Source organism: Emydura macquarii, unplaced genomic scaffold (assembly GCF_026122565.2).
Source record: "Emydura macquarii macquarii isolate MOO-44397 ecotype Brisbane River unplaced genomic scaffold, CSIRO-AGI_Emac_v2 contig_587, whole genome shotgun sequence".
In the NCBI taxonomy this organism is placed as follows: domain Eukaryota; kingdom Metazoa; phylum Chordata; order Testudines; family Chelidae; genus Emydura; species Emydura macquarii.
The window spans coordinates 11,032,576-11,059,004 of record NW_027130724.1 but is presented as its reverse complement, the minus strand read 5'-3'; the positions used below and the strand labels follow the sequence as shown (position 1 = coordinate 11,059,004).

At 38.9% G+C, this 26,429-nt stretch overlaps 1 protein-coding gene across 15 annotated transcripts in view; it reads right to left on the bottom strand.

Moving 5' to 3' along the window:
* The window catches only part of SOX6 (SRY-box transcription factor 6), a 480,108-nt gene that overhangs the window by 372,550 nt on the left and 81,129 nt on the right, over nucleotides 1-26,429 (bottom strand). For 14 of the 15 annotated variants that reach the window (XM_067540705.1, XM_067540708.1, XM_067540706.1 and 11 more), the window contains one exon: nucleotides 2,113-2,183. The exons of the other annotated variant lie outside the window; for it this stretch is intronic. The gene's annotated coding sequence lies outside the window, so the exon portion shown is untranslated. The remainder of the gene's footprint in view (nucleotides 1-2,112; nucleotides 2,184-26,429) is intronic. 15 annotated transcript variants of the gene reach the window in all.

Below are 26,429 nucleotides of genomic sequence, written 5' to 3'. Positions count from 1 at the left end.
TGAATGCTGCTATATTGATAACCCTAAATGCTAAAATAAGTCATCTAGCCACAGAACAAGTACAGTCAGAAGCAGTGTTAGGTTCCCCACATCACTCTGTCAATGTGCCTCAGCCTTGATCTACAGAGACCATCTCTGGAGACTAGATGATAGTTGAGTTTATATATTCATTCAGTCTTTGACCTCTTTGCTGAGATCGCCAACAAGAGTGCCAGCAATGATGGTGGCAGCATTGTGACGTGGTTATCTGTCTTCCAGGAATTGTATTAACACCAACTCATTCTGCATAGGCCTATTTACAGGTGTCAGATGGCAATGATTTAAACTGTTTATTATAGAGTTTATAATATAGTTCTTTCTAATGTATTTATTTGATTGACTTAAGTATGACTACTTGTTTACACGTACATAGTATTTTAAAGGCCTATTTATGTTAATTTATAAACAACTTTTGGTCACTACTAGCCTGGGCAGGATTCGAACAAGTGGCCTAAAATATGACTAACATTTATATCATGGTGCAATAGAGGATACTGTATGGACTAACTAAATAATCCTCACAGCCCTCCAGTGAATTAGATTAGTACAAGGGGCAACACTTTTTTTTTTTTTTAAAGGATACCTTTTATTGCCCAATATTTGTTTTAACATACTACATATGCTACTTCCAATACTTAGGCTGAGATATACTATGGATACTATTCTAAATTTAGCTGTTTGCAGAAAAAATTTACATTCTTATTACTATGCATATTTTATCGATAAGGAAACTGAGGCAGAGAAAGACTAAGTGATTTTCTTGACTAAAACCATGAAGTGAGTCCTTGGTAAAGTCAGGATTAAAAATAATGAGTTTCTACCTCTCAGTTCAACATTCAGTCCATGGCTCTATATTGCCCCTATCAGACATCAGACATCTATTTTTCTAAGATTTTAGTAATTTTGTTTTAAATGAATTATTTTATTTCTCAACTATTATAAATTTTCTCTAAATTTGATTAATGATTTTCATTAAAAAGAAATATAGGTCAATAGATTAGTAAGTGAAAGGAATTTAAAACACAAGCATTAGCCAAGGAATGAGCGGTAAGACACTTTTTCATAAGAAGAAAGTGATAATACCTTGAATGTTGTCCATCACAAATTATGAGTTTTGATCATGTTTCTTTATTTAGGAAAAAACGGCTGTTCTCCCATTTCATCCTAATTTTGCAAACAACTTTAGCTGAAGTTCTATAAACAAGATTTTGTGATTTAAAGTTGTGTTTTGTAGATTTATGCAGCACCAATTTATAGAAAGACACAGGATTTGCCAGTTGTTATTTCTGCCCCCTTCCCATGGATTCCTTCTGATCACATCTGGCAACATCCAAACACTAGCTAAAATACTGAAGATTTTCTGTCTTAATTCTGTAGATGCCTTTTCTTCCCCAGTGAGCTTCTTGTCTCTAAAGCATTTAAGCATGTGCTTAAGTGTCACTGATTTTACTGAAACTTAAACACATACTGAAGTGCTTTCTAGAGTCAAGGCCTAAATGACTACAGTCTCAGGCCTTTTGCTGAAACTGTAAATGTCAGCCTCCTACAAATTAAACATGAATACAATCCTGGTTCATCAGACAGAGGTTGCCCTTGCATTTTTCCCTATAACTTATGTGCATTACCTCCCAAGAACGCCACATTCTAGCACTGGTGGCCCCAATTTGTTTCCACGCACATATCTCCATCACTGCAACAAGAAGCACTGCTGACATAAGCTAGAGGGTCAGCACAGACTCACAGATGTTATAAAATGGTAATTATTATTGGGAAATTCAAAAGACATTCTGAGATGAGAGCAGGGGTATACACTCCTTTATTCAGATATTTATGTCCACCCCCAAAAACTGAAATGCAGGATTGTGTGAACACCAAAGGGACACTGATTCACCCCTTCACTCCCCCCTCCCACCAAAGAAAGAAAATGTTTTTAGTACTTCAATAAGTCTCTAAACAGCACCATATTCTGACTAGTGAGATACTAGGATGGTATTTTAATGTTGTACCTACTTCTATGCTAAAACTGTTTCAGACCAGATGCAAATTAGTACAAAAAAATCAATAAATACTTACAAACACACAAGAAAATCAGCCCCAGCACCCAGAAATCACTGGTGAGTTGCTTTTGAATTCATGAAACTGACCTGAAATGTAGAAAGAAAAAAGTTAAAGCAAAGAAAAACTATCAAAACTGACACATTTTACTTATTTTTTATTATAGAAGAGAAGCATTTTCTAACTGAACTAAACAAAATTGCAACCAGCACTGTTGTCACCATTTCAACCGAATAATTTACACAGAATTTGTTTCCAGGAAGCCAATACCATGACAAACAATTATTTCATTGTTCTACATCTTACACCATAGCAACCCAGTCCATTATGGCTTTTAAGAGCTGTCAGAAATAACAGACATGGTTATCTTTTTAATAGGGAAAACAACAAAGAGAATTTTTAAAGGATTATGGGAACATACATTACTTTGGAAAAATCTGTTTGTAATAGTGTTTTGTAGCTTAACTGTTTTAATAGAATATCTTTTAGGTGTTCTAAATTGGAATACATCTAAGGTAAAATTAATGCAACAAGAATGTTTTGTTCTACCTAAGGTCTAGATCCCATTTAGAAGCTTAGCCTAGGTACAATGCATTCAGTATAAGGCATGATTCAATCCAACATTCTTTTTCCTCCAAAACCCTCAGCTCTGGCTGGAAAGGTAACAGATGCAACTCAAACCCACAGAGCTTGCCTTATAAAATTCTTTAACTAGCACAATGACTCACTTTATGCCTCTAAATATCCATGGTTTCCTCTCTGCAGAACCCCCATGCACTGGAAGGTAGTTCGGCAGTTTATTTTTATTGTTTGGTCTACATACGGCACATTTTTAGTTCTTGTGAAAACAAAGAAACTTTGTTTCAAAGCCCTTGTTTTCTTTCCAAAATTTAGGAGATAGATATGGGTAACATTAAATTGAAAATAACAACAGAGGCTGGGCTACTAGTGTAGGTCAAAATCTCTTCTGTTCTTTGGGAACTATCTGATTAATTTGCAGTTCATAAAATAATGGGCATAAATTTAGTTTAAAAACATGTAACTATATTGAAGATGAAATTATCATTTTTGTTACCCTGCAGTAATCTGTAAGAAACACCTTCCCACAACATTTCTGTACCCTAAAGTGCACATTGCACAATATTGCGCATTGCCTAGAGACAAGAAGAGAATACCAAACTTATCTTGATGTAGAATAAACTCCTTATCCCATCCACCCACCCTGAACTGCATGTTATTCATTCCAGTGAAGCCCTCCCCCATTCCAAAAATACATATCTAATTGTGTCTTCTCTCCTGTAATTCCAGTATAGAAGTCAACAAATCTCCTTCGCTATATCATTGCAGTGTTATATATGTTAAAAGCAAGTCTGAATTTCATGATCAGTTGATTTATGCCATTAGTGTGCTTTGGAGTCACCAGTTAAACAAGGACAGTGGTTCGTAAGGTCACAGTTAATTAATCTGAAAGAGTACAATTAAAGCACACCACCTCATACAGAGAATTTAGGAACAAAGCACCACCACCACTTTATGGTGGGCAAACAATTAGGATGAAGGTTAAAACACACACAACTTAAAACTTAGCCTCAAAGTTCAGCTAAAATTTAAACTATAGGAAAAAGTTTATCCTGGAAATATGCATGTGAAAACCTAACGCTTACTGCATCAATGCAAATAAGTGAGAAGACAGAACAGGGCTAACTGTGCCCAGTGATCCTCAGCAAATTAAAGCCTGTTGTTGTTCAGATAACACCTCAAAACTGGGAATCGGCTGCAGGCTGCACCATTATGCAGCTAGTCAGGCTGAAAAAAAAATAAAATAAACAGCCCAATCTATTCAAAATGGTTTCATCTGAGCTAGGCTGTTATATTTAGTACATCATACAAAATAATAAAAAAAAATTATTTTTCCCCTACCCTCACATTTCCATGGTTAATTTAGTAAAATAGTGCACCGCATATAATACATTCAAAGGAAATCAACTAAATGTGCAGTAATGTAGCCGCAGTGTACCGGTTCAACCAGATTGTAAGTAACAATAGTGAAAACACTCCAGCCCACCTGAAACACTTATTTACAGTGCAAATTCAAAATATGAAGTACCTTGACTTTAAATGAAGGAAAATTAGAGACATTTACTAAAATCATGATTAATTTTACCATGTATAGTTATTGGATCAAAAGGAAAACAATATTGCAAATACAAAACACCTCATGACCTAATTAGCTCAAGTGGTTTCAAGACTTTTTTTTTTCTTTTTGTATTTGTAGTCAAAAGCTCTACCACCGAGTATTGCCCCTTATTCTTTTCCTACATGGTTTAATAGATGATAATTTTTCCTATTAAAAGACTAAAGATGCAGCTGTGAAAGTGAAACAATCTTTCCTCATCATCAAAAAGTTAGAATGTATTAAACCCATGTTGAATATATTTTTTAAAACATGCATTTATTTGTATTGATTAGATAAGGTAGTATAGACCTGTCAAGGTAACCCACTGTTCCATGTGTAATATGCATCCCCTTTGTACCTGGATCCACAGGGACAAGATGTTTGTGTTTCAGCTCTATAGGACTCTGGTTCAATCCCAGGTGATGACCCGGATGAATGGTCAATGCATAAACACAAGAATAAAGTTGCTCTTCAGTTAAGTATTCCCATTGATTCCTCTGGTACTACTCCTATCAGTAACTAAACTGAAGTGTGTGTTTCCAGTCGGAATGCTGTATAAATTGATATCAGAGCTTATTCTTACACATCTTTTTGAAAAGATACTCGCATACTTACTGAAGATTGGCTTGCTCTTCTTTTCAAGGGACAGAAGTGAAGCTTTAAAAAACAAACAAACAAAACTTCCTGCACTCAGATTCATGAATATTTGCCAAAAGATGCTATATATTTAAAGCTTGTTGCTCCCCAAACCAACCAAATAAATTATACGCATTCTTCTGTTGACTCTTTTGTTCCACCACTTCATTATAAATGCCAGAATATAAGGACCTTGCTCCACCTACCAATCAATTCCAACATCATGGCACTGTGATGCCCCTGACCAGCAGTAGCCATCATGCAGCTGGGGCATGGTTGGCATGCAGGGAAAGGAGGAAGCAGAATATGCAGTGCAGTGGCTCTGTACAGCACTTAGATCCACTGTTCATGACCACGGCACACTCACTAGTACAAACACATTTTGAGAGCACCCTGTAAACTCCCATCTCCCAGTGTGTTGGAACAAAAACAGTTGAAACACACTACAGTTAAAATACCAAGAAAACTGAAGAACAAATGATTAAAGCTGGGATTTTCAAAAACGAGTTAAGGTGCCCAACTCTCATTGAAAGTCAATGGGAGTTGGGTGCATAACTCCTCTTAGCTCCCTTTGGCTTCTTAGGCTGGAATTATCAGACAAAATGGCATCTTTTAAACATGAGGGATTACACAAGGGCAAACAGCAAACAGGATAAAAGTTGCCCTCGAAAACAATCAGGGTATGATTACACAGCCCACAGCAGTGAGCCTCCCAGCCCGGGTCAATAGACTCAAGCTTCCGGGGCTTGCACCAGCACTCTAAAAAGAGTTGTGTAGACAGCATTTTGCAATCACCGCTTGGGCTGGAGCTTGGGCTCTGAAGCTTAGGGAGGAGGGTGGCCTTCAGAGCCCGAGCCCAAACTTAAAAAGCGCTGTCTATACGGCTATTTTTAGAATACTAGTACAAGCCCCACAAACCCATGTCTGTCGACCAAGGTTGAAAAGTTCACTGCTGGGTCCGTGTAGATGTATCCTAAGGGGTCTAGAGAGATATTCAGAATTCCAGACTTTCAGAAAGGAAATCTCCAAAATGCAATGGGCTTGGTTTGAAGGAAATTTTATTATTTCTCCAATAGATGCATACATGAATAAATTAATAGGGTGAAATCCTAGCACTATCCATGTCAATGAGAGTTTTGCCCTTGGTTTAAGTGGGGCTGGGATTTCACTCTGAGTTTATATATGAAGACTACTGTGACAAATTATGCCCTCATAGGCATCAGCACATCTCCCATTGACTCCAACAACAGCCATGTAAATACAACCAAAAATTTCAGAGCAATTTGCTTTACAAAAGTCAGGCTTTATTTGCAAAACCATACTCACGTAAATAACCATGGACATAAAAAAGACTAATTTCATGAGTAAAGGTTTGCAGGATCAAGCCTACAATACTTAAAGTATCACTATAAATACCTGCACCAAAGAAACTTTCACAAAAACAGGATTTTTTTTAGTTAGTAAGTGAACCCTCTTCCTCTTCAATAGTTATAGTAATTCCTAGCAGAAGATAGCTTGTATTAACATATGATTTCATCTCATTTCTCTACAGAAAGCTGAGAGTGTATTCATTTAATAAAAGCTTTCAATAATAATAAAGAACCATGGTTTTCCTAAGATAACCAGATTCTACAGGTAGTATGAATTTTCTGCAGACAGCCTTCAGTGAGCATGAAAGAAGCTTGCATGTAAAAAATGGAGTAGTTAGATAGAAGAAAGCATGGTATCATATTATATCATTTAAGAATGTGGCCTATCATTGTGGGCTGCCTGGACCAAACTGTGTACCATTCAACAACTATTAAAAACCTATTTTCAGAATTACAGCATGATGTGAGATGAGAAAAAGGTATAATACAGACATTTAAGTTATACATTTAGGGCCTGATTCACATAGCAATTTCACACCCCATACGCGCAAAATTGCACAATTAAAACAACAATGACCTGCAAGGCCATAATCACGATAATAAAAATGAAGGAGGCGTTAAGTTGATTGTGATGAACTCCTCTTAGTTGGAGTTATATATACTCCTTGGACTTTTACTTATTTGCGATAAAAGACACAGTTTCCAGATGAGACAGTGAAGGATGCTTTATTTAGATATGGGCAATGCTTCAAAGACTAACGTCACTTCCGGAGAGGAAAGTAAATAGAATAATTAACATTGTTATTCACAGGACTCTCCTATACATAACAAGAAGAAATTCCTCTTATCTTCTCTCTTTATAATCTTTCATCAATTACCTGGTTTATATTCTGCTACCTCCACAGGAAGAATGGCTAAGTCTGAGGACTGGTCTACACTAGGAATTTACATCAGTATAGCTATGTATCTCAGGGGTGTGAAAAATCCACCCCTGAGAGACATAGACTTAACCCCCAGTGTAGACGATGCTAAATCTTCCATCGACCTAGCTACTGACTCTCGGGGAGGTGGATTACCTATGCCGATGGGAGAATTCCTCACCCCCATGCACATCAGCATAGGTAGCATCTAATCTAAAGCGCTACAGTGGTGCAGCTGCAATAGTGCTGTGCTGCTGCAGTGTTTTAAATGTAGACAAGCCCTTACATTTGGTAAAAATAGCTGTGTGGGCATTGCAGCACCGGCGGAGGCTCAGGCAAGTCACCCAAACTCAGACCCACTCTACCCATTGGATCCGAGATCAGATGGCTAGCCTTAGCTCCATGGGTGCCACAGTATCCACACAGCTATTTTTAGTGCACTAACACAAGTCTTCTACCCAGGGTAGGAGACTCACTCTCAGCTGCAGTGTAGACATACCCTAAAGGTTTGTCTACATAGTGACATTCAGGAAAGTTAGGGCAAATTAACTGAAGATGTCAAGTTAGTGCACATAAGTAAGAGTGCGTTAAAAAACTCTTGTAGTCACTGTGGCTAGTTCTCTGAAAACATCCACTCAATGTGCAGCGGCAGTCAAAATGTTGGGAATCATTAGGAAAGGAATAGATAGCAAGACAGAAAATGTCATCTTGCCGCTTTATAAATCTTGAATACTGCATGCAGATCTGGTCACTCCATCTCAAAAAAGATATATTGGAATTGGGAAAGTTACAGAAAAGGGCAACTAAAATGATTAGGGGTATGAAAATCTTCCATCTGAGGAGAGATTAATAAGATTGGGACTTTTCAGCTTGGAAAAGAGACGCCTAAAGGGAGATATGATAGAGGTCTATAAAATCATGACTGGTGAGGAGAAAGTAAATAACCAAGTGTTAATTACTCCATCTCATAACACAAGAACTAGAGGTCACCGAATGAAATTAATAGGCAGAAGGTTTAAAAAGAACAAAAGAAAGTATTTCTTTACACAATGCACAGTCAATTTATGAAACTCCTTGCCAGAGGATGTTGTGAAGGCCAAGACTATAACAGGGTTCAAAAAAGAACTAGATAAGTTCATGGAGGACAGGTCCATCAATAGCTATTAGCTAGGATGGTCAGGGATTGCTGTTTGCCAGAAGCTGGGAATGGGCAACGGGATGGATCACCTGATGATTACCTGTTCGGTTCATTCCCTCTGAAGCACCTGGCATTGGCCACTGTTGGAAGACGGGATACTGAGCTAGATGGTCCATTGATCTGAGCCAGTATGGCCATTCTTATGTTCTTACAATACTCTCATTCAGAAGTAAAGTGGTTTATGTTTAATTCAAGGTCCCACTTAAACCACTGGCAATCTCCCCATCACATCAATGGACCCAGGATCTTACCCTATCAATATACACATATATCTATTGGAGAAATACTAATAATTTTGCCTTCAAATTCAAGGAGCATTACACAAACTAAGGCCACTTTACTTCTGAATGAGTCGTTTGATGTGCTTTAGCTTATGCACATTAACTTCACATCTTTAGTTAATTAATCTTAACTTTTCTAAGTGTACCCCTGTAGACATGCCATCAAAAGTATAGTTCCAACCATTAAGGAAAAGTGTTGCTTAACTAATGACTTTACCTTTTGGAATCTTTCTGCTTCTTTGTTGTCTAAATACCATCAGTTCAGACTTCCAAAACAATCCTTAATTTGATTTTTCTGCCTTTTAACAGAAACCATTGCAAATGATCTATCATAAGAGTAATCAGATCACGCCACCTATTGTATCAAAGCTTCGCAACTCAATACAAAATGGAACAGATTGTTTAGCATAAGGAGTTAACACGTTGCAAGAAGTCATTCAAAATGAAGTGGGCAATTACCACCTCAGCTGTCCTAGGACAGAGAATTAGGGCTTGTCTATATTTGAAATGCTACAGCCAGAAGTGCTGGAACAATTTTTATAATGTGGGTGCTGAAGGCAGAAACCATGTATTCAGGTTGTTATTTCTACTTCAAGCCAGGGGGTGTGGCAGCACCCCCAGCACCCTTAGTCCCAGCACCTCTGGCTACCAGGGCCCATGCATAATTTTTTCGGGCCCAGAACAAACTTGTAACACGGGCTCCCTCCCACACACATATCATAATCCTTTATCCTTTACATACAATCTCATGAGCCATGAAAAAAGTTTGAATTCTGAAATTACTGTTACATATTCTACATTTCTGAAAAATGCCCCCCTTTGCTATTTTTGTTTAACGTAACACCCAGCCTGAGAGTCCTACAAGTTTGCTGACTATTTTGTAACTTTTTGGTCATTATAAAGGTATTATATCCTGTCCATGTCTTGATTTTTTTATTCCAATGGACCAATGTGACTGCAAACATTTTATAATTAGGCAAATTAATTGTAAACCTTTATTTTTCTGGCCTTTTTCATTGCAAAATCATGAATTAGCCCCCCAAAGTCAATTTATCTTGCAAGTTCACACTTAATAGACAAGATAGCTAGGTGGCTTAACTGATCTTGCCCCATTGTAGAGCACCTGCATTTTTTGATTAGTGCTAGCTTGCTGAAACGTCTTTTAGCTTCTGCCACAGTCACTAACAGTGCAAAAAATCCATAGGGCTATGCACACTTCATTGAAAATTAGTTGTAGTTGTTTTTTGTAAATCTCATTTAATAAGGTAAGTGGGGGTAGTTCATATTCCTTTCCAAAAGTAGACTTGAAGATTTTCTTCAGGTGCAACATTTCGCAAGGAAAATTCTCAGGAAGATCTGTAGGATACTTCTGAAGTAGACATTTAGAAGCTTCTTCCAGTTCCCCAGGCTCTAGTGTCACATATTTTAGGACTGAATGGAATGTCAAACAAATGTTATTGGTTGCTTTGAATCTGTGCTCTAATTCGCAGATGACATTGTGCAAAGTTGCATCGAAAACATTCCTTCTGAATAAAGACTCTGGTTAATTTTCAGAGATGGTAGAACATGATTCCTCAGGCTCAGATGTCTCATCATGAAATCTTTTCCGCTTCATTCCTCTCTTCTTTGGCAATTGTGCCAAAATTCCCATGCCTTCTGCTACAAGACATGTTTCCAGTGCTTCCAGAATACCTGGAAGATGCTTTGTGAGTAGACAGACAGCATCAGCACGTGCACTCCAGCATGTGTCTGACTGACAGTGGAGTGAGCAGTGTTTCCTATCTGTTATAATCTTCCACCTCACTGGGCTAGCACTGATAAACACAAAAAGTTGCTGAACACAACCAAAAAATGTTAATGTTTCATTACAGGCTGGCAGCAGCATTAACCTCTGCAAGATTTCGTGAAAGGAAACCACAAGGAAAATACACAGCAAGTTCATTTTTGGACATAATGCAGTCCTGAACACCTTTTATTTTCCATGACATATTAGAGTCATTATCAAATCCTTGACCTCTACAGTCATCCAGAGGAATGTTATGACGCTTCAATCTGCCAATTAGCATTTCAACTATCTGTTCTCCTTTTTTTAAATCAAAGTTGATAAACTCAAGAAACCTTTCTTTAATGTTAAATATACCACTGTCTTTGCTGTGAACTACAAATCGCAATATCAACACATGTTGTTCATGGTGAGAGGCATCAGGAGTAGCATCACATACGATAGAATAATAAATGGCCTTTTCTCTCTCTGCAAGGATGGCCTTCTGAACACTCTGACCACATAACTCAATAAACTCATTCTAACTCTTCCATGAGAGATAATGAGCCTGTTCTTTCATTGTTCTGCTATCTGTTTCTTTCTGTTTTAGCCAAATGGTCATGAGTGATGTTGTCATAATGAGCTATAATCTCAAGAGTTCCAAGAAAGTTACCATTGTGTGGGTCACCTATCAGATTATTATCTCCTTGGAACGCTAAACCTCATGAAGCAAGAAATAAGGTAACATCCAACAATCTTTCCAATATTTCTTTCCACCTTGTAGCTTCTGTTAATGTGTGTTTTTGAATCTCATTGTCCACTCCATGATGAGCAGCATAGAGAGCCGGTCTGCAGCCACATGCATGCAGGAGATGCACCCTGGCATCCTGGGTTACCCTTAGGAGTGAGATATCAGGTTCAATTACCCTAGCTTGTGGAAAAGGGTACCAATATTCAGTAACTGCTTGTAGTAACCCCCTTCACAAACCAATCTTTTTCCATTCTTGCCCATCCCCCCTAGTGAAATGGCCCTGGTGATCCACCAGCAAATACAAGACCATGGAGAAGTAGCCCTTTCCATTGATATAATCCTTCGCAAGATGGTCACAGGCCAAAATTGGGATATGTGTTCCATCTATTGCTCCACCATAGTTAGGAATCCCATTGCCTCAAAGCCATCAATTATTTCCTGTACATTACCAAGAGTAACAGTCCTTCATAACAGGAGGCAATTAATGACCATGCACACCTGCATCACTGCAACCTCCACGGCAGACTTTCCAACTCCAGACTGATTCGTGACTGCCAGTAGCCAGCTGAAGTTGCAAGGCTCCACACAGCAATCACCACTCACTTTTCCACAGTGAGGGCCGCTCTCATTCTGGTGTCCCTGAGCTGCAGTGCTGAGGTGAACTCCAACACACAGTTCTGAAAGTTCTGCAGCCACTGCTCACCATCCCATACATGCATCATGGTGCGATCCCACCACTCAGTGTTTGTTTCCCAAGCCCAGTACCGACGGTCCACCGTGGCAAGCTATTGCGTGAATTTCCATGGCACTCAGCAGGGCAGGCACCATCAATTCACTCTCTGTTTCAGTTCATGAAATACTGCAGAACCAACCACTTATGTGTTCATAAGGCTCAACATCAGACTTGTTTGCAGCTCAGGATCCATGTTTTCAAGCAGAGATGGCGGGCGCACAGTTTACAAGGGCTGTTCAAAAACAGCACAAAACGAAGTAGGAAGTGCATAGAATGATGAGACGGAAAGAACTGCATCATGGGATGGCGAGCACATCCCCATGATGCACCACAATCTGTTCCCAGAACTCTCAGAAGCAGAGGGTGACAGAGGGTGGCAAGCTGCCCAGTGGGATAGCTACCCACGATGCAACACTATCTGTGTCGGTGCAAGATCAATGACAGTGGAAGCACTCTGCCAACACAAGCAGCGTTGTGTGGACATGCTCAATTGATATTATTAAAGCAACTTATGATTGTCGACATAACTTACGTTAACTTAACTCTTAATGTAGACATGGCCTAACTCTCCTTTGTCCTATGACTGAAGAGGTCTTAATTGTCCATGTCATTTTGAAAGATTTCTTGCAACGTGCTAACTCCTTATATTTAACAATCTGTTCCACCTGCTCTTTAGCTGTGACACACTTTTACAGACCTGGAAAAAAGTTCTGTGAAGCTCAAAAGCTTGTCTCTTTCACCAACAGAAGTTGGTCCAATAAAATATATTACCTCACCATCTTGCCTCTCTCATAGCCTGGAACCAACCTGGGACCAATAAACATTGCAAACAACATACTGCATCATAGTAGAGTAGGAAGGATAGTCCAGTGATTAGGACATTAGCCTGCAACTCTGAAGACCTGGATTCAATTCCCTGTCTGCCACAGACCTCCTGCATGACCTTGGGCAATTCACTTAGTACCTCTGTGCCTCAGTTCCCCATCTGTAAAATGGGGATAATAGCACTTCTCTCCCTCACAGGGGTGTAATGAGGATAAATACATTAAAGATTCTGAAGTGCTCAGATATTACAGTAATGAGGTTCATACAGGAACCTAAAATAGATATTGGTTCCCCAAAATTTTAATTCTACAAATCACTTCTTAACAAAAGAATCCCCCCATCAACCACCTCCTCTGCTAGTTCCAGTGCACAGTTCCCAAAATATTTCATTCTACTGTCCAGAAAAAACTGTATGGACCACTTGTAGGTCTTTGGCTTGTATTATATAATTGATATAGACTGAAATAGCTCCTTACGGTCTCTTATGTAAATACATATGCTGTTTTGAAAGCATGTATTATGTCCTCAATAGACAACTCATTAAGGTTTCTCTGCTGTTTGCCTGTCTCTCTATGAAACATCCAATCAGTGTAGGATCTAAGTGCCAGATACAAAATTAAGGATTGCTTACCATGCAATTTTGTAATATAGTCATCATACAGCTAATACAGGTACTAAAAGGGATTTTGATCAAAGGTTACTGTGCATTGCCCAATACCCAATTTTAAAATGTGAATATATCTGCCTTTTTAAAATAACTTATAAAAACACCAAAAGGCTTTATCTACACTATGAATTAGGGGCCTATGAAATTTCACTTAAAAAAAATTATATGCTTAAATGTGAGGAGAACAAATAGAAAAAGTATCCAGAACTGGTAAATCTCTACAGCCTTTCTTTGATTAATATATCCACATCAATTGTTGGGGGGAGGAGGGGTGGTGGTGAGAAAGTGTGTGTGTTTTAAGAGAGCACAGGGGGAATTACTCCAAAAATGAAAGTTTTGTCAAATTACAGCACAAATCCAGATTATATGGCAAAAGTATAAAACCTTGAAAAACATGACTATTTTAATTACACTTGATTTTAACAAAAAGGCCAAGAAGCAATGTGATTCATTGTTTGAATATGGGCAAATGCTTCAATATAGTGATGCTAGTAGCTTGTAATACAGAGAGGTATGAAATGTACCTGGAAAGTTATTATAGATTGAGACGGTCTATACCTCTGTATTCACTCCTTGCCTGATAAAATGTGTGGCAATATTGTATGTAAAGTTATTATGTATGGTGTTACCAAAACATGTTCCAACTCTAGGGAGTGACAAACCAGTTCCTCAGAGACAAAGGACAAGCTGATGCTTCAGACAGGTGTAAACATGGTCAAACGGGTCATCACCTCTTAAGTAGCTATTCAAAAGGAAAAGGGACATGGGGGGAAAAAAAACCCTACATTTTAGCAAAGGAACAGCATGGGTTTCCTGTCCATGTAGACTTTCTGTCTCCTGAATCTCAGCTGAAAATGCTACTCAAAGGGGGAATGGAACTATAAAAAGGAGGGGCAAACACCCCAACACATTCCTCTCTTTCTCTCTGCCCTTGGCATTTACAAAACCTGAACAACAAAGGAAATAGTATTAAACTAGGAGAGGGAACCTGACTGAAAGAAGTTCAGCCATTAGAACTGCTGAAAACATATGGTGAGAGATTTTGCTTTGAATCTATCCTACTTGGTTAAGTCAGGCATTAGTTGTGTTTTATGTTTATTTTTCTTGTAACCAATTTCTGACTTTTATGCCTGATTACTTGTGTTCACTTAAAATCTCTTTCTTTGTAGTTAATAAACTTCTTGTATTGTTTTATGTAATCCAGTGAGTCTAAACTGAAGTGTTTGGGAAACTCCATTTGGGACAGGAAAAGTGTGCATATAATTTTTATTAATTAAATGACAAACTTTATATAAGCTTGTATTAATGAGGGAAGGGCAGGGCAGTATAAGTTACATATTTCTGGGGGGGAGAGAGGGGGAATCCAGGACTGGGAGTGTGTTGGGATCACTCTGCAGTGTAATTCAAGAGTGGCTGGCCGCAGCACTCACTCAATATAGTGGGGAGTGTCTTATATGCTCGAGGCTGTGTGAGAACAGACCAGGAGTGGTGGCTACTGCCGTGAAAAGGCTTCCCAGGTTAGATGGCAGGGGATCACAACTACTCATTAGTCTGGATCTTACCCTGGGCATGTCACATATTATTGTTTCAGAGAAGAAGCATTATTCAGAGGATAGGTTATCGGGAACAGATCCCGGTGGTGAAAACTGCATAGCTCTATTGACATCAACAGAACTATGATAGTTTGCACAAGCTGCAGATTGTGTCCTACTTCTATTCCCAGCACTGTTCCTTATATGCTGTGAGATCTTAGGCAAGTCACTTCACCTCTCCGTTTCCCTTCCCACCCTGAGGCCTAGTCTACACTGAGAAGTTAAGTCAACATACCTACAGCACTCCCTGAGCACCATAGCTGTACCAAACAAACCTCCAGCAGATGCAGCTAGGTCAACAGAAGAACACTTCTGTTCTGCTAACATCATTTGGGGAGGTGGAGTTCCTAGAGCAACAGAAAAAACCCTTCTTTTGCTTTAAGAAACCTCCACACTACAGCAGCCTACCTCCAGTGCCGCAGCTGTGCCACTCTAGTGCCCACATTGTAGATGTGGGCTTGGTCACCTTTGTATATTTAAACAGTAAGCTCTTTGGGGCAGAGACTACTTCTTACTATGTGTTTGCATAGTGCCTAGCACAATGAGGTCCTGATCTTCAATTGGAGCCTCTGGGCACTACTGTAATATAAAACAGCAACACATACACAGATTTTGTTAATTTAATACCAATTTTTTTAAAAAATGGTATTAAAATTAATATACTGTTAGAGACTATGACTCTCTTTATTTTGTGAATTTGAACCATATGTCTGACATTGGTTTTCTGACATTTCATATTTAGAATGATGTTTGAAATAGGTTTGCTAAAGGAATGGTTTACTTTATTTTAAAAGAGGGTATACTCTTTCACCCCGTCACATTCTTACCAAACACAGATAAAGAACAACCTGACAGTAAAGAGTATAAAATTTTATTCAAACCTGTAATTTAACATGTGGTTAAGTCTCTTTAATGAGCTGCATGGGCTCTGAATTGGACAAAATTAAAACTCAATTATACAACAGAATGGAATTGTATTGATTTGCCTGAACATACTTCAAATCAACTTAATCTACCTTCAAAAGTAGAACACCCACCTTCAAAACACCCACTGTTACTGACCTCATCTAAATATATAAAAGGACTTTGGCACAGGGGAAGAGGGGAATAAAAATAAAGATTTCTCTTGCTAGGATAAAGCATCAAGAATTACACAAACCTGTGGTCCATAAATTAAAATGTGAAAGTTCCATTTATTGCATACAGAAACTGAAGTTCAGGAAATGTCCTGGGTTTTTGCCTAGTATGGAGAGGTTTAGGGTGCATTTTCACAAGAGTTTTTCACTTGTGCATGCAAAGCTGTTATTTAAAATGCAAGTGAAGATATTTGCAACTGCAAAGTGGGTATATGAATATCTCCCATTCAGAGAGAGGCCAGGGTATGAAAAATTTCTCCTTTAATGTCAGAATAATGCCAAATCTCCCTGTCTCAGCTGTTCAGCCCTCACAAACCAAAAATTAAAGATAGATGAAGCAGTCTGAATTTAAAAAAAAGAAAAAACCTAAAGATTCAGCCACACTTTCAGCCCAACTGAGTCAAAGCAGATTGTTAGACAAGTGCATAGTATCCCCAAGTCCATGTTTTTTGTTTTCTGACAAACCTATTTTGAAAAGAATGTTCCAAAAAGTAATCTCCAGGTAGGACATCCAGCATTGGTGAGAGTGAATGGTTTATTTTTTTTGCCCACAATTCACTGAAGCTGAGATTTTCAAGGCCATTTTAGCAATTCAGACACCCACTTATCATTAGTTTTAATGAGAATCAAGAATCCAAATCCTTTAGACAGCCTTTAAAGTCTCAGTCTGCTTGTCTACAATAGGAACCTAACTTCACAGAGTCCCTAAAGGACAAAATGTCTCTCCATGTCGCCCCATCACCTACATTTTGCTACGATACACACAAATACAACCATCTCCAGTCTTAAAAAGGGAGGAGACTGCACATTCTTGCTATCCAACTAAACTCCTGTTTATGGAACAGATTTCTCCTAGCTGACATTAGACATAGAATAGAAGGCCTGTTTGTCCCCCATTTTAATCTTTTTTTCAAAAGCACGTAAGTTTTCTTGGGATAATCAGTTAAATAAAAACCTTCCATTTCAACAGCTCATCCAGATGGAATCCAACCTACTACATATATCCTGAGTCAGAAAATAATGAAAACGTGGTATACAGGGATATCAGCAAGGGCACTGCTTTTCATTCTGCCCCCTGAACCATCTCTTTTGTGACTGTCACCAGGAAGTCAATCCTGGAAACAAACCATTAAACCAAGTTTCTGTTCTTATCCTTCTGCTGGAGGAAAAAAATAATAATCTAGAGGAAAAACATGTAAATGAGTTTGCCAGACTCTCAAAAGTAGAAGCTTCTCAGCCTTACTGCCTCCTCCTCAGCTACTGAATAATTGTGGTTTATTGGTATAAAATATTATAGTTACTGAGGGAAAGGATTGCCCCTTAAAATGAAGACAGACTCCAAATGATAACAATCAGAAAGGGATCCAGACTTTGGGAACTTATCCAAACAAAATCCCTGTTTCTTTAGAATTTCACCTATGCTATCATGATCAAAAGCATGTTTGTTCTTGTTCATTAGCTAAGCATTCTGGTTTTCTAACTCTTCTCAGACTGGGCCAGTGCAAGAGATTTTTGCAAACTGAGTTGATGGAGCATGCTTGCCAGAGTTTGAGTTCCTGGAATACAATATTACCTGTCAAATAAACATAACACAAGGGCCTTCTCCCCAGCCTCAAACTGTCCAAAGCCACCTATGGGCACTCACTATTCAACAGGTTAACACATTAAAATAGCTCATCATACCTGAAAAAGCAGGGTGCATAGGAAAATCAACATGTGGCCATGAAGAAATGCTTTGTATCAGTCTGTAAAGATTGGTCATGTATTCAAAGTATGGTTTTTGTAGCGTATTCTAAGCGCCCATCCACCAAGGTGCTGAATGTCTTCAACTCCCATTGACTTTACTGGGATTGAAGGAACTCAGCACTTTACAGCACTGAGCCCTAAACTACAAACATTTAAATTAGAGTTTCTAGTTTTTAAATAATTACTGAAAACAAATTGGGGAGTATTTCTTAGATTCTTTATGTGATCTTATAAAACTATCTTCCAAACATTTGAAGGCACTTACTAGCACTGCTTGCAATCGATGTGCCCCAGGCCATCAGCACCTGTCCCCAGTATGAAATTAACAAGCATTGATGCAAAGCTGACAGCTAGAGAGGTGACTAATGGTAGTATTAAGGATGATATTTTTGTAATATCAATTTAAAATAACACAAAAAGTTAGCATAGGTCTGTAGAGCAAACAAAGAACTTTCAAAATAACACTTCAGCATGATATTTCTCATAAGATACTGCAACTACTTTAACTAAAACAAAAAAACTGGGTGGGGAGGAAGCAATATATATTGATAACTTGTGTTTCTTTAAAAAGAAATTTCTTAAAGAAGTGTCTCAAACATACTCCTTAGTTGTGCTAAATGAAGCAGCTATTGCTGTGGAATTTTAGGGTGTTTTATTTTAATGAACACCAGAGTAAATACTACAGCAACATCCCACATAAATGATTAGAGTACAAGTTACAACTACTCCCAGGCAGGTACAATGTATGTATCCCTCCTTTTCTGTAAATTTTTTTGACTTCTTTATTTTATTTTAACCAGGCATACTTTAATTCCTTGAGCAAGAAATCTCTCTTTTTGCAGGTGAACATGCCATCTTTTTGGCACACACTTCTTCAGCTATCGCAAATGATGATGACTGCAGAGAGCAGCTAGCACTTTCCCACACACTGATGAGATGCAAGTCCAGCTCTTGAACAGAAACATTGGCCACATCGAATGAAGGAGATATGTCTCTGTTGGGTTCAAGCCATGTTGTATCTTAGTTGATGCTGATAAGTTGCTAATCGTTTTTCATCCACCTTCTCCATAGCCAGCATACAGATACAGCATACAGATACAGCATTTCTCCACTGTACATGGTTTTCTGCCAATGTCTCCCATGTGTCCACATCGATGCCTACTGTCTTGAAATGTCTCTTAAAGATATCTTTGTAATGTAGCTTCTGACCACCCCTACCTCGTTTACGTTCCTTCAGTTCACCATAAAAGAGGATTTTCGGAAGCTGGTGTTCTGGCATACGGGTCACATGTCCTGACCACCTCAGCTATGAGGAAGTAACGATTGCTTCTACACCAGACATTTCAGCTCTTGCTAATACTTCAGTGTTAGGAATTCAGTCTTGCCACTTGATGTTCATGATTTGCCACAAGTGATTCAGTTGGAGGCCCGTCAGCTTTTTCAGATGTCTTCTTTACTGTGTCAGTGTCTCCACAGAGTACAGCATAGATAGTATCACCACTGCTCTGTAGACTTTGACCTTAGTAGCCATTTTGATCCCATCCTAAGACAGAAGTCGCTTTTTGATGCTGCCAAAAACCCTGGATGCTGCTTGAAGACGTGAAGTTAGCTCAGCATCTGCAGAGTTGTCATTTGTCACTGTGCTACTCAGATAAGTGAAGGAGTTAACACCCTCAAGAGCTTCATCATTGATGACAATATCTGGTCTAATGCTACAACCAGCCAACAGACAAACTGGTTACAAAAGTAATTTGGTCTTACTTATGTTGATCTTCAACCCAAAATTGCGTGCTGCATCGGCAAAACATGTTGTGATTCCTGCATATCTTTTTGAGTGTGAATAACCAAGGCGGAGTCATCTGTAAAGAGAAGCTTCCTCACACACTCTTCTCTTACCCTGGTGTTAGCATATAACCTGGCCAGATTGAATAGCTTGCCGTCACTTCTCGTACATACGTAGAAACAAGTGCTGAGATTTGCTTTCATGCTTGAGAGCACTGCTGCAAGAAATAAAGTGAAGAAGGTTGGAGGAAGCATACACCCCTGCTTCACCCCGTGGCTTATGGGGAAGCCTTCAGTCACAATTCCTGTCACTGATACTCTGGCTGGTCATATTGTCATGAAACTGCCTGATGGTATTAACCAAGTGCTCAGACATACATAGGCTATTAGAACTTTCCAGAGAGTGTTCCTATCAACCATGTTGAAAGCTTTTGAGAAATCAACAAAAAACACAGAGATCTTTGTGCTAAGGGAGAATATGTCGTTTGTTGACCTTCCTGCTCTGAAACCACACTGACTCTCAGGTAGCACTTGTTCTGATATTATCTTGAATCTATTTAGTAGTATCTTGGTAAGGATTTTTCCTGCTACTGATAGAAGAGAGATTCCACGATGGTTTCCACAATCTGATCTGTCACCTTTGCGCTTGTATATAGTGACAATTAGTGTATCTTTGAAGTTCTGGGGAAGTTCTTCTTTTTCCAAACCCACATTGTACAGAGTGAGTAATTGGGACTTCAGTTCTTGTCCTCCATGCCTATACACATCGGAAGGAATTCCGTCTTGTCCCGGTGCCTTAGCACGCCACATGCTCTTGATAGCCTTCTCCAGTTCATCCATACTAATTGGATGGTTGAGGTCATATTGGGTAGGTGATTGGTTCAGAGTTTCTGTTACATCAGGATCCACATTTCCTGCTTGGTTCAGCAAGGTGGCAAAATGCTCTTTCCATCTGGTTGGTGATGTCTTGTTTTTCCGTCAGTATTTGGTTTCCATCAGTGCTCTTTATTGGGGTGATGGTATTACTTCTTGGGCCGTACACTTCTTTGAGAGCATTGTAAAGCCCCTTGAAGTCATTTTTACCAGCTAGCACTTCTATTTCTTCAACTTTGTTACTCCACCATTTGTACTTCATGTCTCTTATTTTTCTTTGCACTTCTGCTTTGACTTTCTTTAGCGTGGATTGGGAAGTAGATGTCTGCTTGGAAAGGCACTTGTGAAGCTTTGGTTTCTCTTCTAAAAGTATGAAGATGTCTTTGTCATTTTCACTGAAGCAATCTGGATTCTTATGTTTGGCTTGTGCGAGGATAGATTTTGAAGCAGCAAGCACTGGTTCTTTCAAGGTCTTCGATACCAATTCAGTTGTTGATGCAATTGTTGTGGCCTCTTTAATAAGTGCCTTTGTTATGGCAGCATCCAGTTGGGCTTGTATTTCAGGGGATTTGAGTTTCTGTACATCTAGCTTTTTTGGCAAAGTAGGTGCCTGCTTCCTTCTCAGTAACTTGATTTGAAAGTTGCAAGACGATTTGACAAGGAAATGATCAGTCAAGCACTCTGGACCTCGCATAGCTCTGGTGTTTTGCCATCTTATAATGTAGTCTAAAAGATGGTAGTGCTTTGATCTTGGGTGCATCCATGTACAATAGTGCTTCTCTGGTTGGTAGAAATGAGTATTACTAATAGACAGTTGATGTTGTGCACAGAAATTTAGCAGAAGCTCTCCATTTGAATTGCAGTTACCTCTTCCAAACTTGCCAATAATAGTTGGGAACCTGGTAAGGTCATTGCCAACTCTAGCGTTGAAGTCACCAAGTAGTAGCAGTTTGTCCATTTTGGGTACCAAATCCATGACAACACTGAGCAGTGCATAGAATTCTTCCCTACTCTCTTCAGTATGTGTCATTGTTGGTGCATACACATTGATAACCGTTAGATGACAGTCTTACGCAAAAGAATAAATGGACACAAATCAGACATAAAAAATGGTAACATCCATAAACCAGTCAGAGAGCACTTCAATCTCCCAGGACACTCTGTAGCTGACTTGAAAGTTGCCATACTTCTAAAAAAAAACTTCAAAAACAGACTTCCGTGAGAAACTGCAGAGCTGGAACTCATATGCAAACTTGACACAATCAAACTGGGTCTGAATACGGACTTGGAATGGTTATCTCATTACAAGAAGTAATTGTCACTGTTCACACATTCTCACCTTCTAATCAATGATTGTGAATAGGCCTCATCTACTCTAACTGAATGGACTTTGCAAACACCTACCCTCCCATTTTTGTTCTTACCTTTGGATGTATATATATACCTCTTATCTGATTTCTATTTCTTACATCTGATGAAGTGGGTTGCATCCCACAAAAGCTTATGCCTGCAGAAATTAAATTTGTTAGTCTTTAAAGTGTTACAGGACTCTCGTTGTTTTTAGAAATAGTTATGATTCTCTCTGAGTGAACTTTGGGCAATGAGGAAAGTTTGTTGGCTATATTGTTGCAGATGGCAAAGGCTACTCCAGCATCTCTTTTCTCCCCAGGTGCTTTCCCACTCCAGAATATGGTATGAGTCTTCTCTTGGATTTGGCCTTGCCCTTCCAGATGCGATTCTTGGAGGACTGCAATACCACTGTTATGGAAAGTTAATTCATGTGACAGAATAGTCGTTCTCCTTTCACATCGTTCAGATGCCTCATTGTCCAGTAGCGTCTGAACATTCCAAGTAGCAATCAACATTGATATATTACTGTTTTTCCTACCATTTCATTTGAAGGCCCATTGCCTGCAGTTTGCCAACCAGGTTATTGTTGAGCGAGCTTTCTTTACCGCACTTTTTCTATGGGCTTCCCTATTAAGGGCAGGCAGTGCTATCTGTAAATAGGGATGCCTGGACACTCAGACTGCTGCCTCAAATTGTTGTCGCTCAGTTAGCTAGTCTGTGACCATCATGTCTGAGCCGCCTGAGTGTAGAGCTTTTGCTAGCAGCTCCCAGCTCCTCAAGCTTGCTACCCTCGCATCCACTCCATTGCCACAGGACTTTGTCCTCTATTCGCAATTTTCCCTGCTCCTCAGCCTGCTACTGTCACATCCACTTTCACCTCAGAACTTTCTCTCTCATTTCTGCCCATGCCTTGCACAATAACTAAGAGGAACCACTGTTGTGCCCTCAGCAGCTCCTCTCTCTGGACTCAAGCAGTCTATTCCAGTGGTACACATAAAGTGTCACAAACTGGGGATTGCATGTGTTGCCCAGTGGTATCTACTAACTCACCTGTATACTGCTATCCGTTGACTATGTCAAAGTTGCAGTTTGTCCGCATACCAACTAAATAGCTCCACCATTGACTTGAAGGTTCATCTGTCAGAGATATCATCCAGTGTTCTGCTGCTGACACCTTCACTGTGACCCTGGTAGGAGGGCTAAAACAGGTACTAGGCCTTTCCCAAGGGCCTGGTCTTTAATTAGTTACTGTTTGTAAAGTGCTTTGAGATTCTAAGATGAAAAGTGCTATATATTTGTGCAATATGTTGTTGTTAGTTATTGTGATGCAATGAATTATCAAATTTTAGAAGCTCTATAAGCAGAGTTCTGAAAATATTCATGATTCACAATGTCTTCCCATCTCTTGGGAATGCAATGGATGTTAACTATTTGTGTACAAGGATAACAGTCTCTAGAGAATCAAAGAAAGCAAGCAGTTTGTGGCCTTTTACCACCACCTTAATTAAAATTATACTTAACAAAAACATGTACAAATTGGCTCAATGCCAAAAAAAGATTCTTCCATCCATCATATCTGATGCTCTACTCAACACTCACTCCCATACCTGGAAAAAACAGCTACGTTTTGCAGCAAGCCTCTGCTGTGACAGACTAAATAATGTGGTCTGAAACATGACCCAAAAGTCTTTTTGGTTTTGTTCCTCACTATGATGTAACAACATTAAAAGTTGGATCTTTGTTTTATAGAACATAATTTGCAAGGAGAAAAGGACCCTAAATAAAGAACAAGAAGGTGACAGAAATCACCAAGGCTCTCTATTCACCACTAGAGTTTCAGCAGTCCAGCAAATTACAGTACCTTGCCATAAAAATATTAGGAAAAATAATATGCAGTACATTTTACTCAATTACATATGAACTAATATACGATTGAGACAGGCAAACATCTGATATGCAGCCTTTAGGCCTGTCTGGAATTTCTTAGAGTCAAAAACAGAATTTTAACACTGCAGAAGCAAGTAAATCAATCAACAATTTGTCTTTAATTACATAGATTTATTTCAATGAACTAAATTATTCTTTAGCAGTCAAACAAGTATGCTGTATATTTCAGTTACTGTACTTTCATTTTTCTGTTTGCTCTTGCTCATTTAATAGCTTAGTCTGTCCACCTCCCCGGGATAGGCAATTCTTCTATATGGGGAGATCACTCTTAACCAGATTAGATCAGCTGTAGGAAACAATAAATACCTTGGAGATGTGCTTCTTTAGTTAGGCCAAAAAGATTATGGAATATTGGTACTATAAGAAATTTGCACCATCATGTAAACAAGCAAACTGCATAAACTAAACCAACACATGCAGAGTTCTTTATATACAGTTCATGTTTTCAGAACAATCATTTTCTGACCCTGTGATATTAGCTACAGTGACTCTCAAACTCTCTGGTTCATACTAAGAAGCTGGATACATCTTTAAAAATTAAAACAACATTGTTGCAAATGCAATTCTTCACTCCCTGTCTCTGAATTTGCCTTTTCCACTGTGATAGAAAAACATGCAGCTATAAAAGTTGATAATTAGATGTCTTTGGAGTTTACCCTCTAGTAGACCATTGATATTCCCATCCAAAAGTGTTTCATCATCAGAACCATCTGGTGTTCTCTCTGCACAATTAGCAAACTACAGAAAACATTCTGACTTGGCATTTGCATTTGGTAGACACTTGAGTCATTTTTTTCTTCAGTAAGAAAAATTCCAATGCAACTCCAACAAGATATCATCTAGCCAAAGCATCACCTCAAATGGAAATTTCAGCTCACCAGAATCATGGCTGTACTCAGACAACTCCTAGAACAGTGGTTCTTAACCTTTCCAAACTACTGTACCCCTGAAGCCTGAGTCCCACCCCCACGAGGCTGAGGCATGTAACTTAGTTTCATGGCGCCCCTGTGGCTCCAGGCAATTGCCTTTCTTGCCACCCCCAATACCAGCTCTGCACTTGCGACCCCTCTAAAACCCCAGGTTAAGAAACACTGTGAAGAACAGAAAGCTACACATGACTATTCTGGCAAATACAACATTGACAAGTCGGCTGCTGTCGTCACACCAAACACAAAACTCCTTTTGCCAATTTGGTTATTCTCCTCCTCTTTGCGATGGTGAGTCAGAGCACAGTGATTCAGACAAAGCCAATGACAAGGGCCAAAGTGAACTACCTACTTTCAAAACTATGTTTGCTTCATGATGTCTGGCCCTGAAGTCAAGCTACTAACTCACCAGAAGTCAAACTGTTGCAAGTGCAGGAGCCAAAAGAGTTGCAAAACAACATTCAGAACAAGATCATTGCATCATAATCTCCCAGTCAATTTTGCTTTTCTTTTCAGCGTTCACATGTATGCTAACGTGTAAGCAAGGCTTTGAACATCAGCAAGACTAAAAAACAAAGGAAGAAGACACGGAACTTGGAATGTGCCCCAAAAGGCTGCTACTTACTTCGGCTCTTGGTTATTAAAAAGAACTAGAGAAGATGAAGAGACAGTAAGAACACAGACTGAACTGCAAAAAGCACTATTAAGTATCTTTCTTGAAGATCTCCTACCCTTCATTTATTTTATTAATTTCTGTCAGGAAAGAATATGACTCAAAGTTAAAACAGTGACAATGGCATTATCCTCAGCCTTCCCTGTAAAGTGTTGATAAAAATAATACACAGAACTCAGCTGAATTTAATAACAAGTAATAGCGATCAATAAAACAAGAGGAAAGTCTCAAATCTGGAAATTCAAGTTGCTTTTCAGGACATTGCGAACAGGCTTCCATTAAGTGCCCATTAATCTACAAAAGGCTACACACAGCACCATAGGTCACCAGCTGATGTAAGTCTGCCTGGAAACATTCTTAGGAGTATCCTCAATTTTGTACCACTGAAACTAGAAACCCCCACTCAACAATTTCTGCTTCCTGGATTTATAGATGACCACTTCAGCCAATGCCACGATGGGCAGTCGAGGTGATTTTGAGAGTAAGGGCTTATTTACACTGTGCATTAGTCTGCATTAGAGGGATATAAATTCTAATGTGATCAGGGTGTTGCATACTAACTGGCCCACACAGATTCTGCTGGCGTTCACTAAAAGTTCCCTAGTGCACATTGATGTAGTGTACTTATTAATGATAGACAAGACTATATCTGAGCTATAGGAAGAGATATTAAATCACTGGAGAAGATGCTGTAAAAAGAAAAGTAGACATAAAGGAACATGTTGAGCCCTATCAAAGGAGATAAACAGAAGAACTTCAAAAAAAAAAAAAAAGAAGAAGAAAAAAAAAAAGCATCAGCAGCCTTAGAAATCAAATAAATTCCAAAAAGAAAAAAAAAAGATACAGAAATAAAATAAAACAAACCCTCTTATCTTAGAGCAAAAGTTGAACAGTAACAGTAAGAATGAGAGAAAAGACGGGGTAGTTATGCTGTTGGCCCACTGGAAAGACCACTAGCAGCACAATATAAACAATAACCTGTAATGCATGT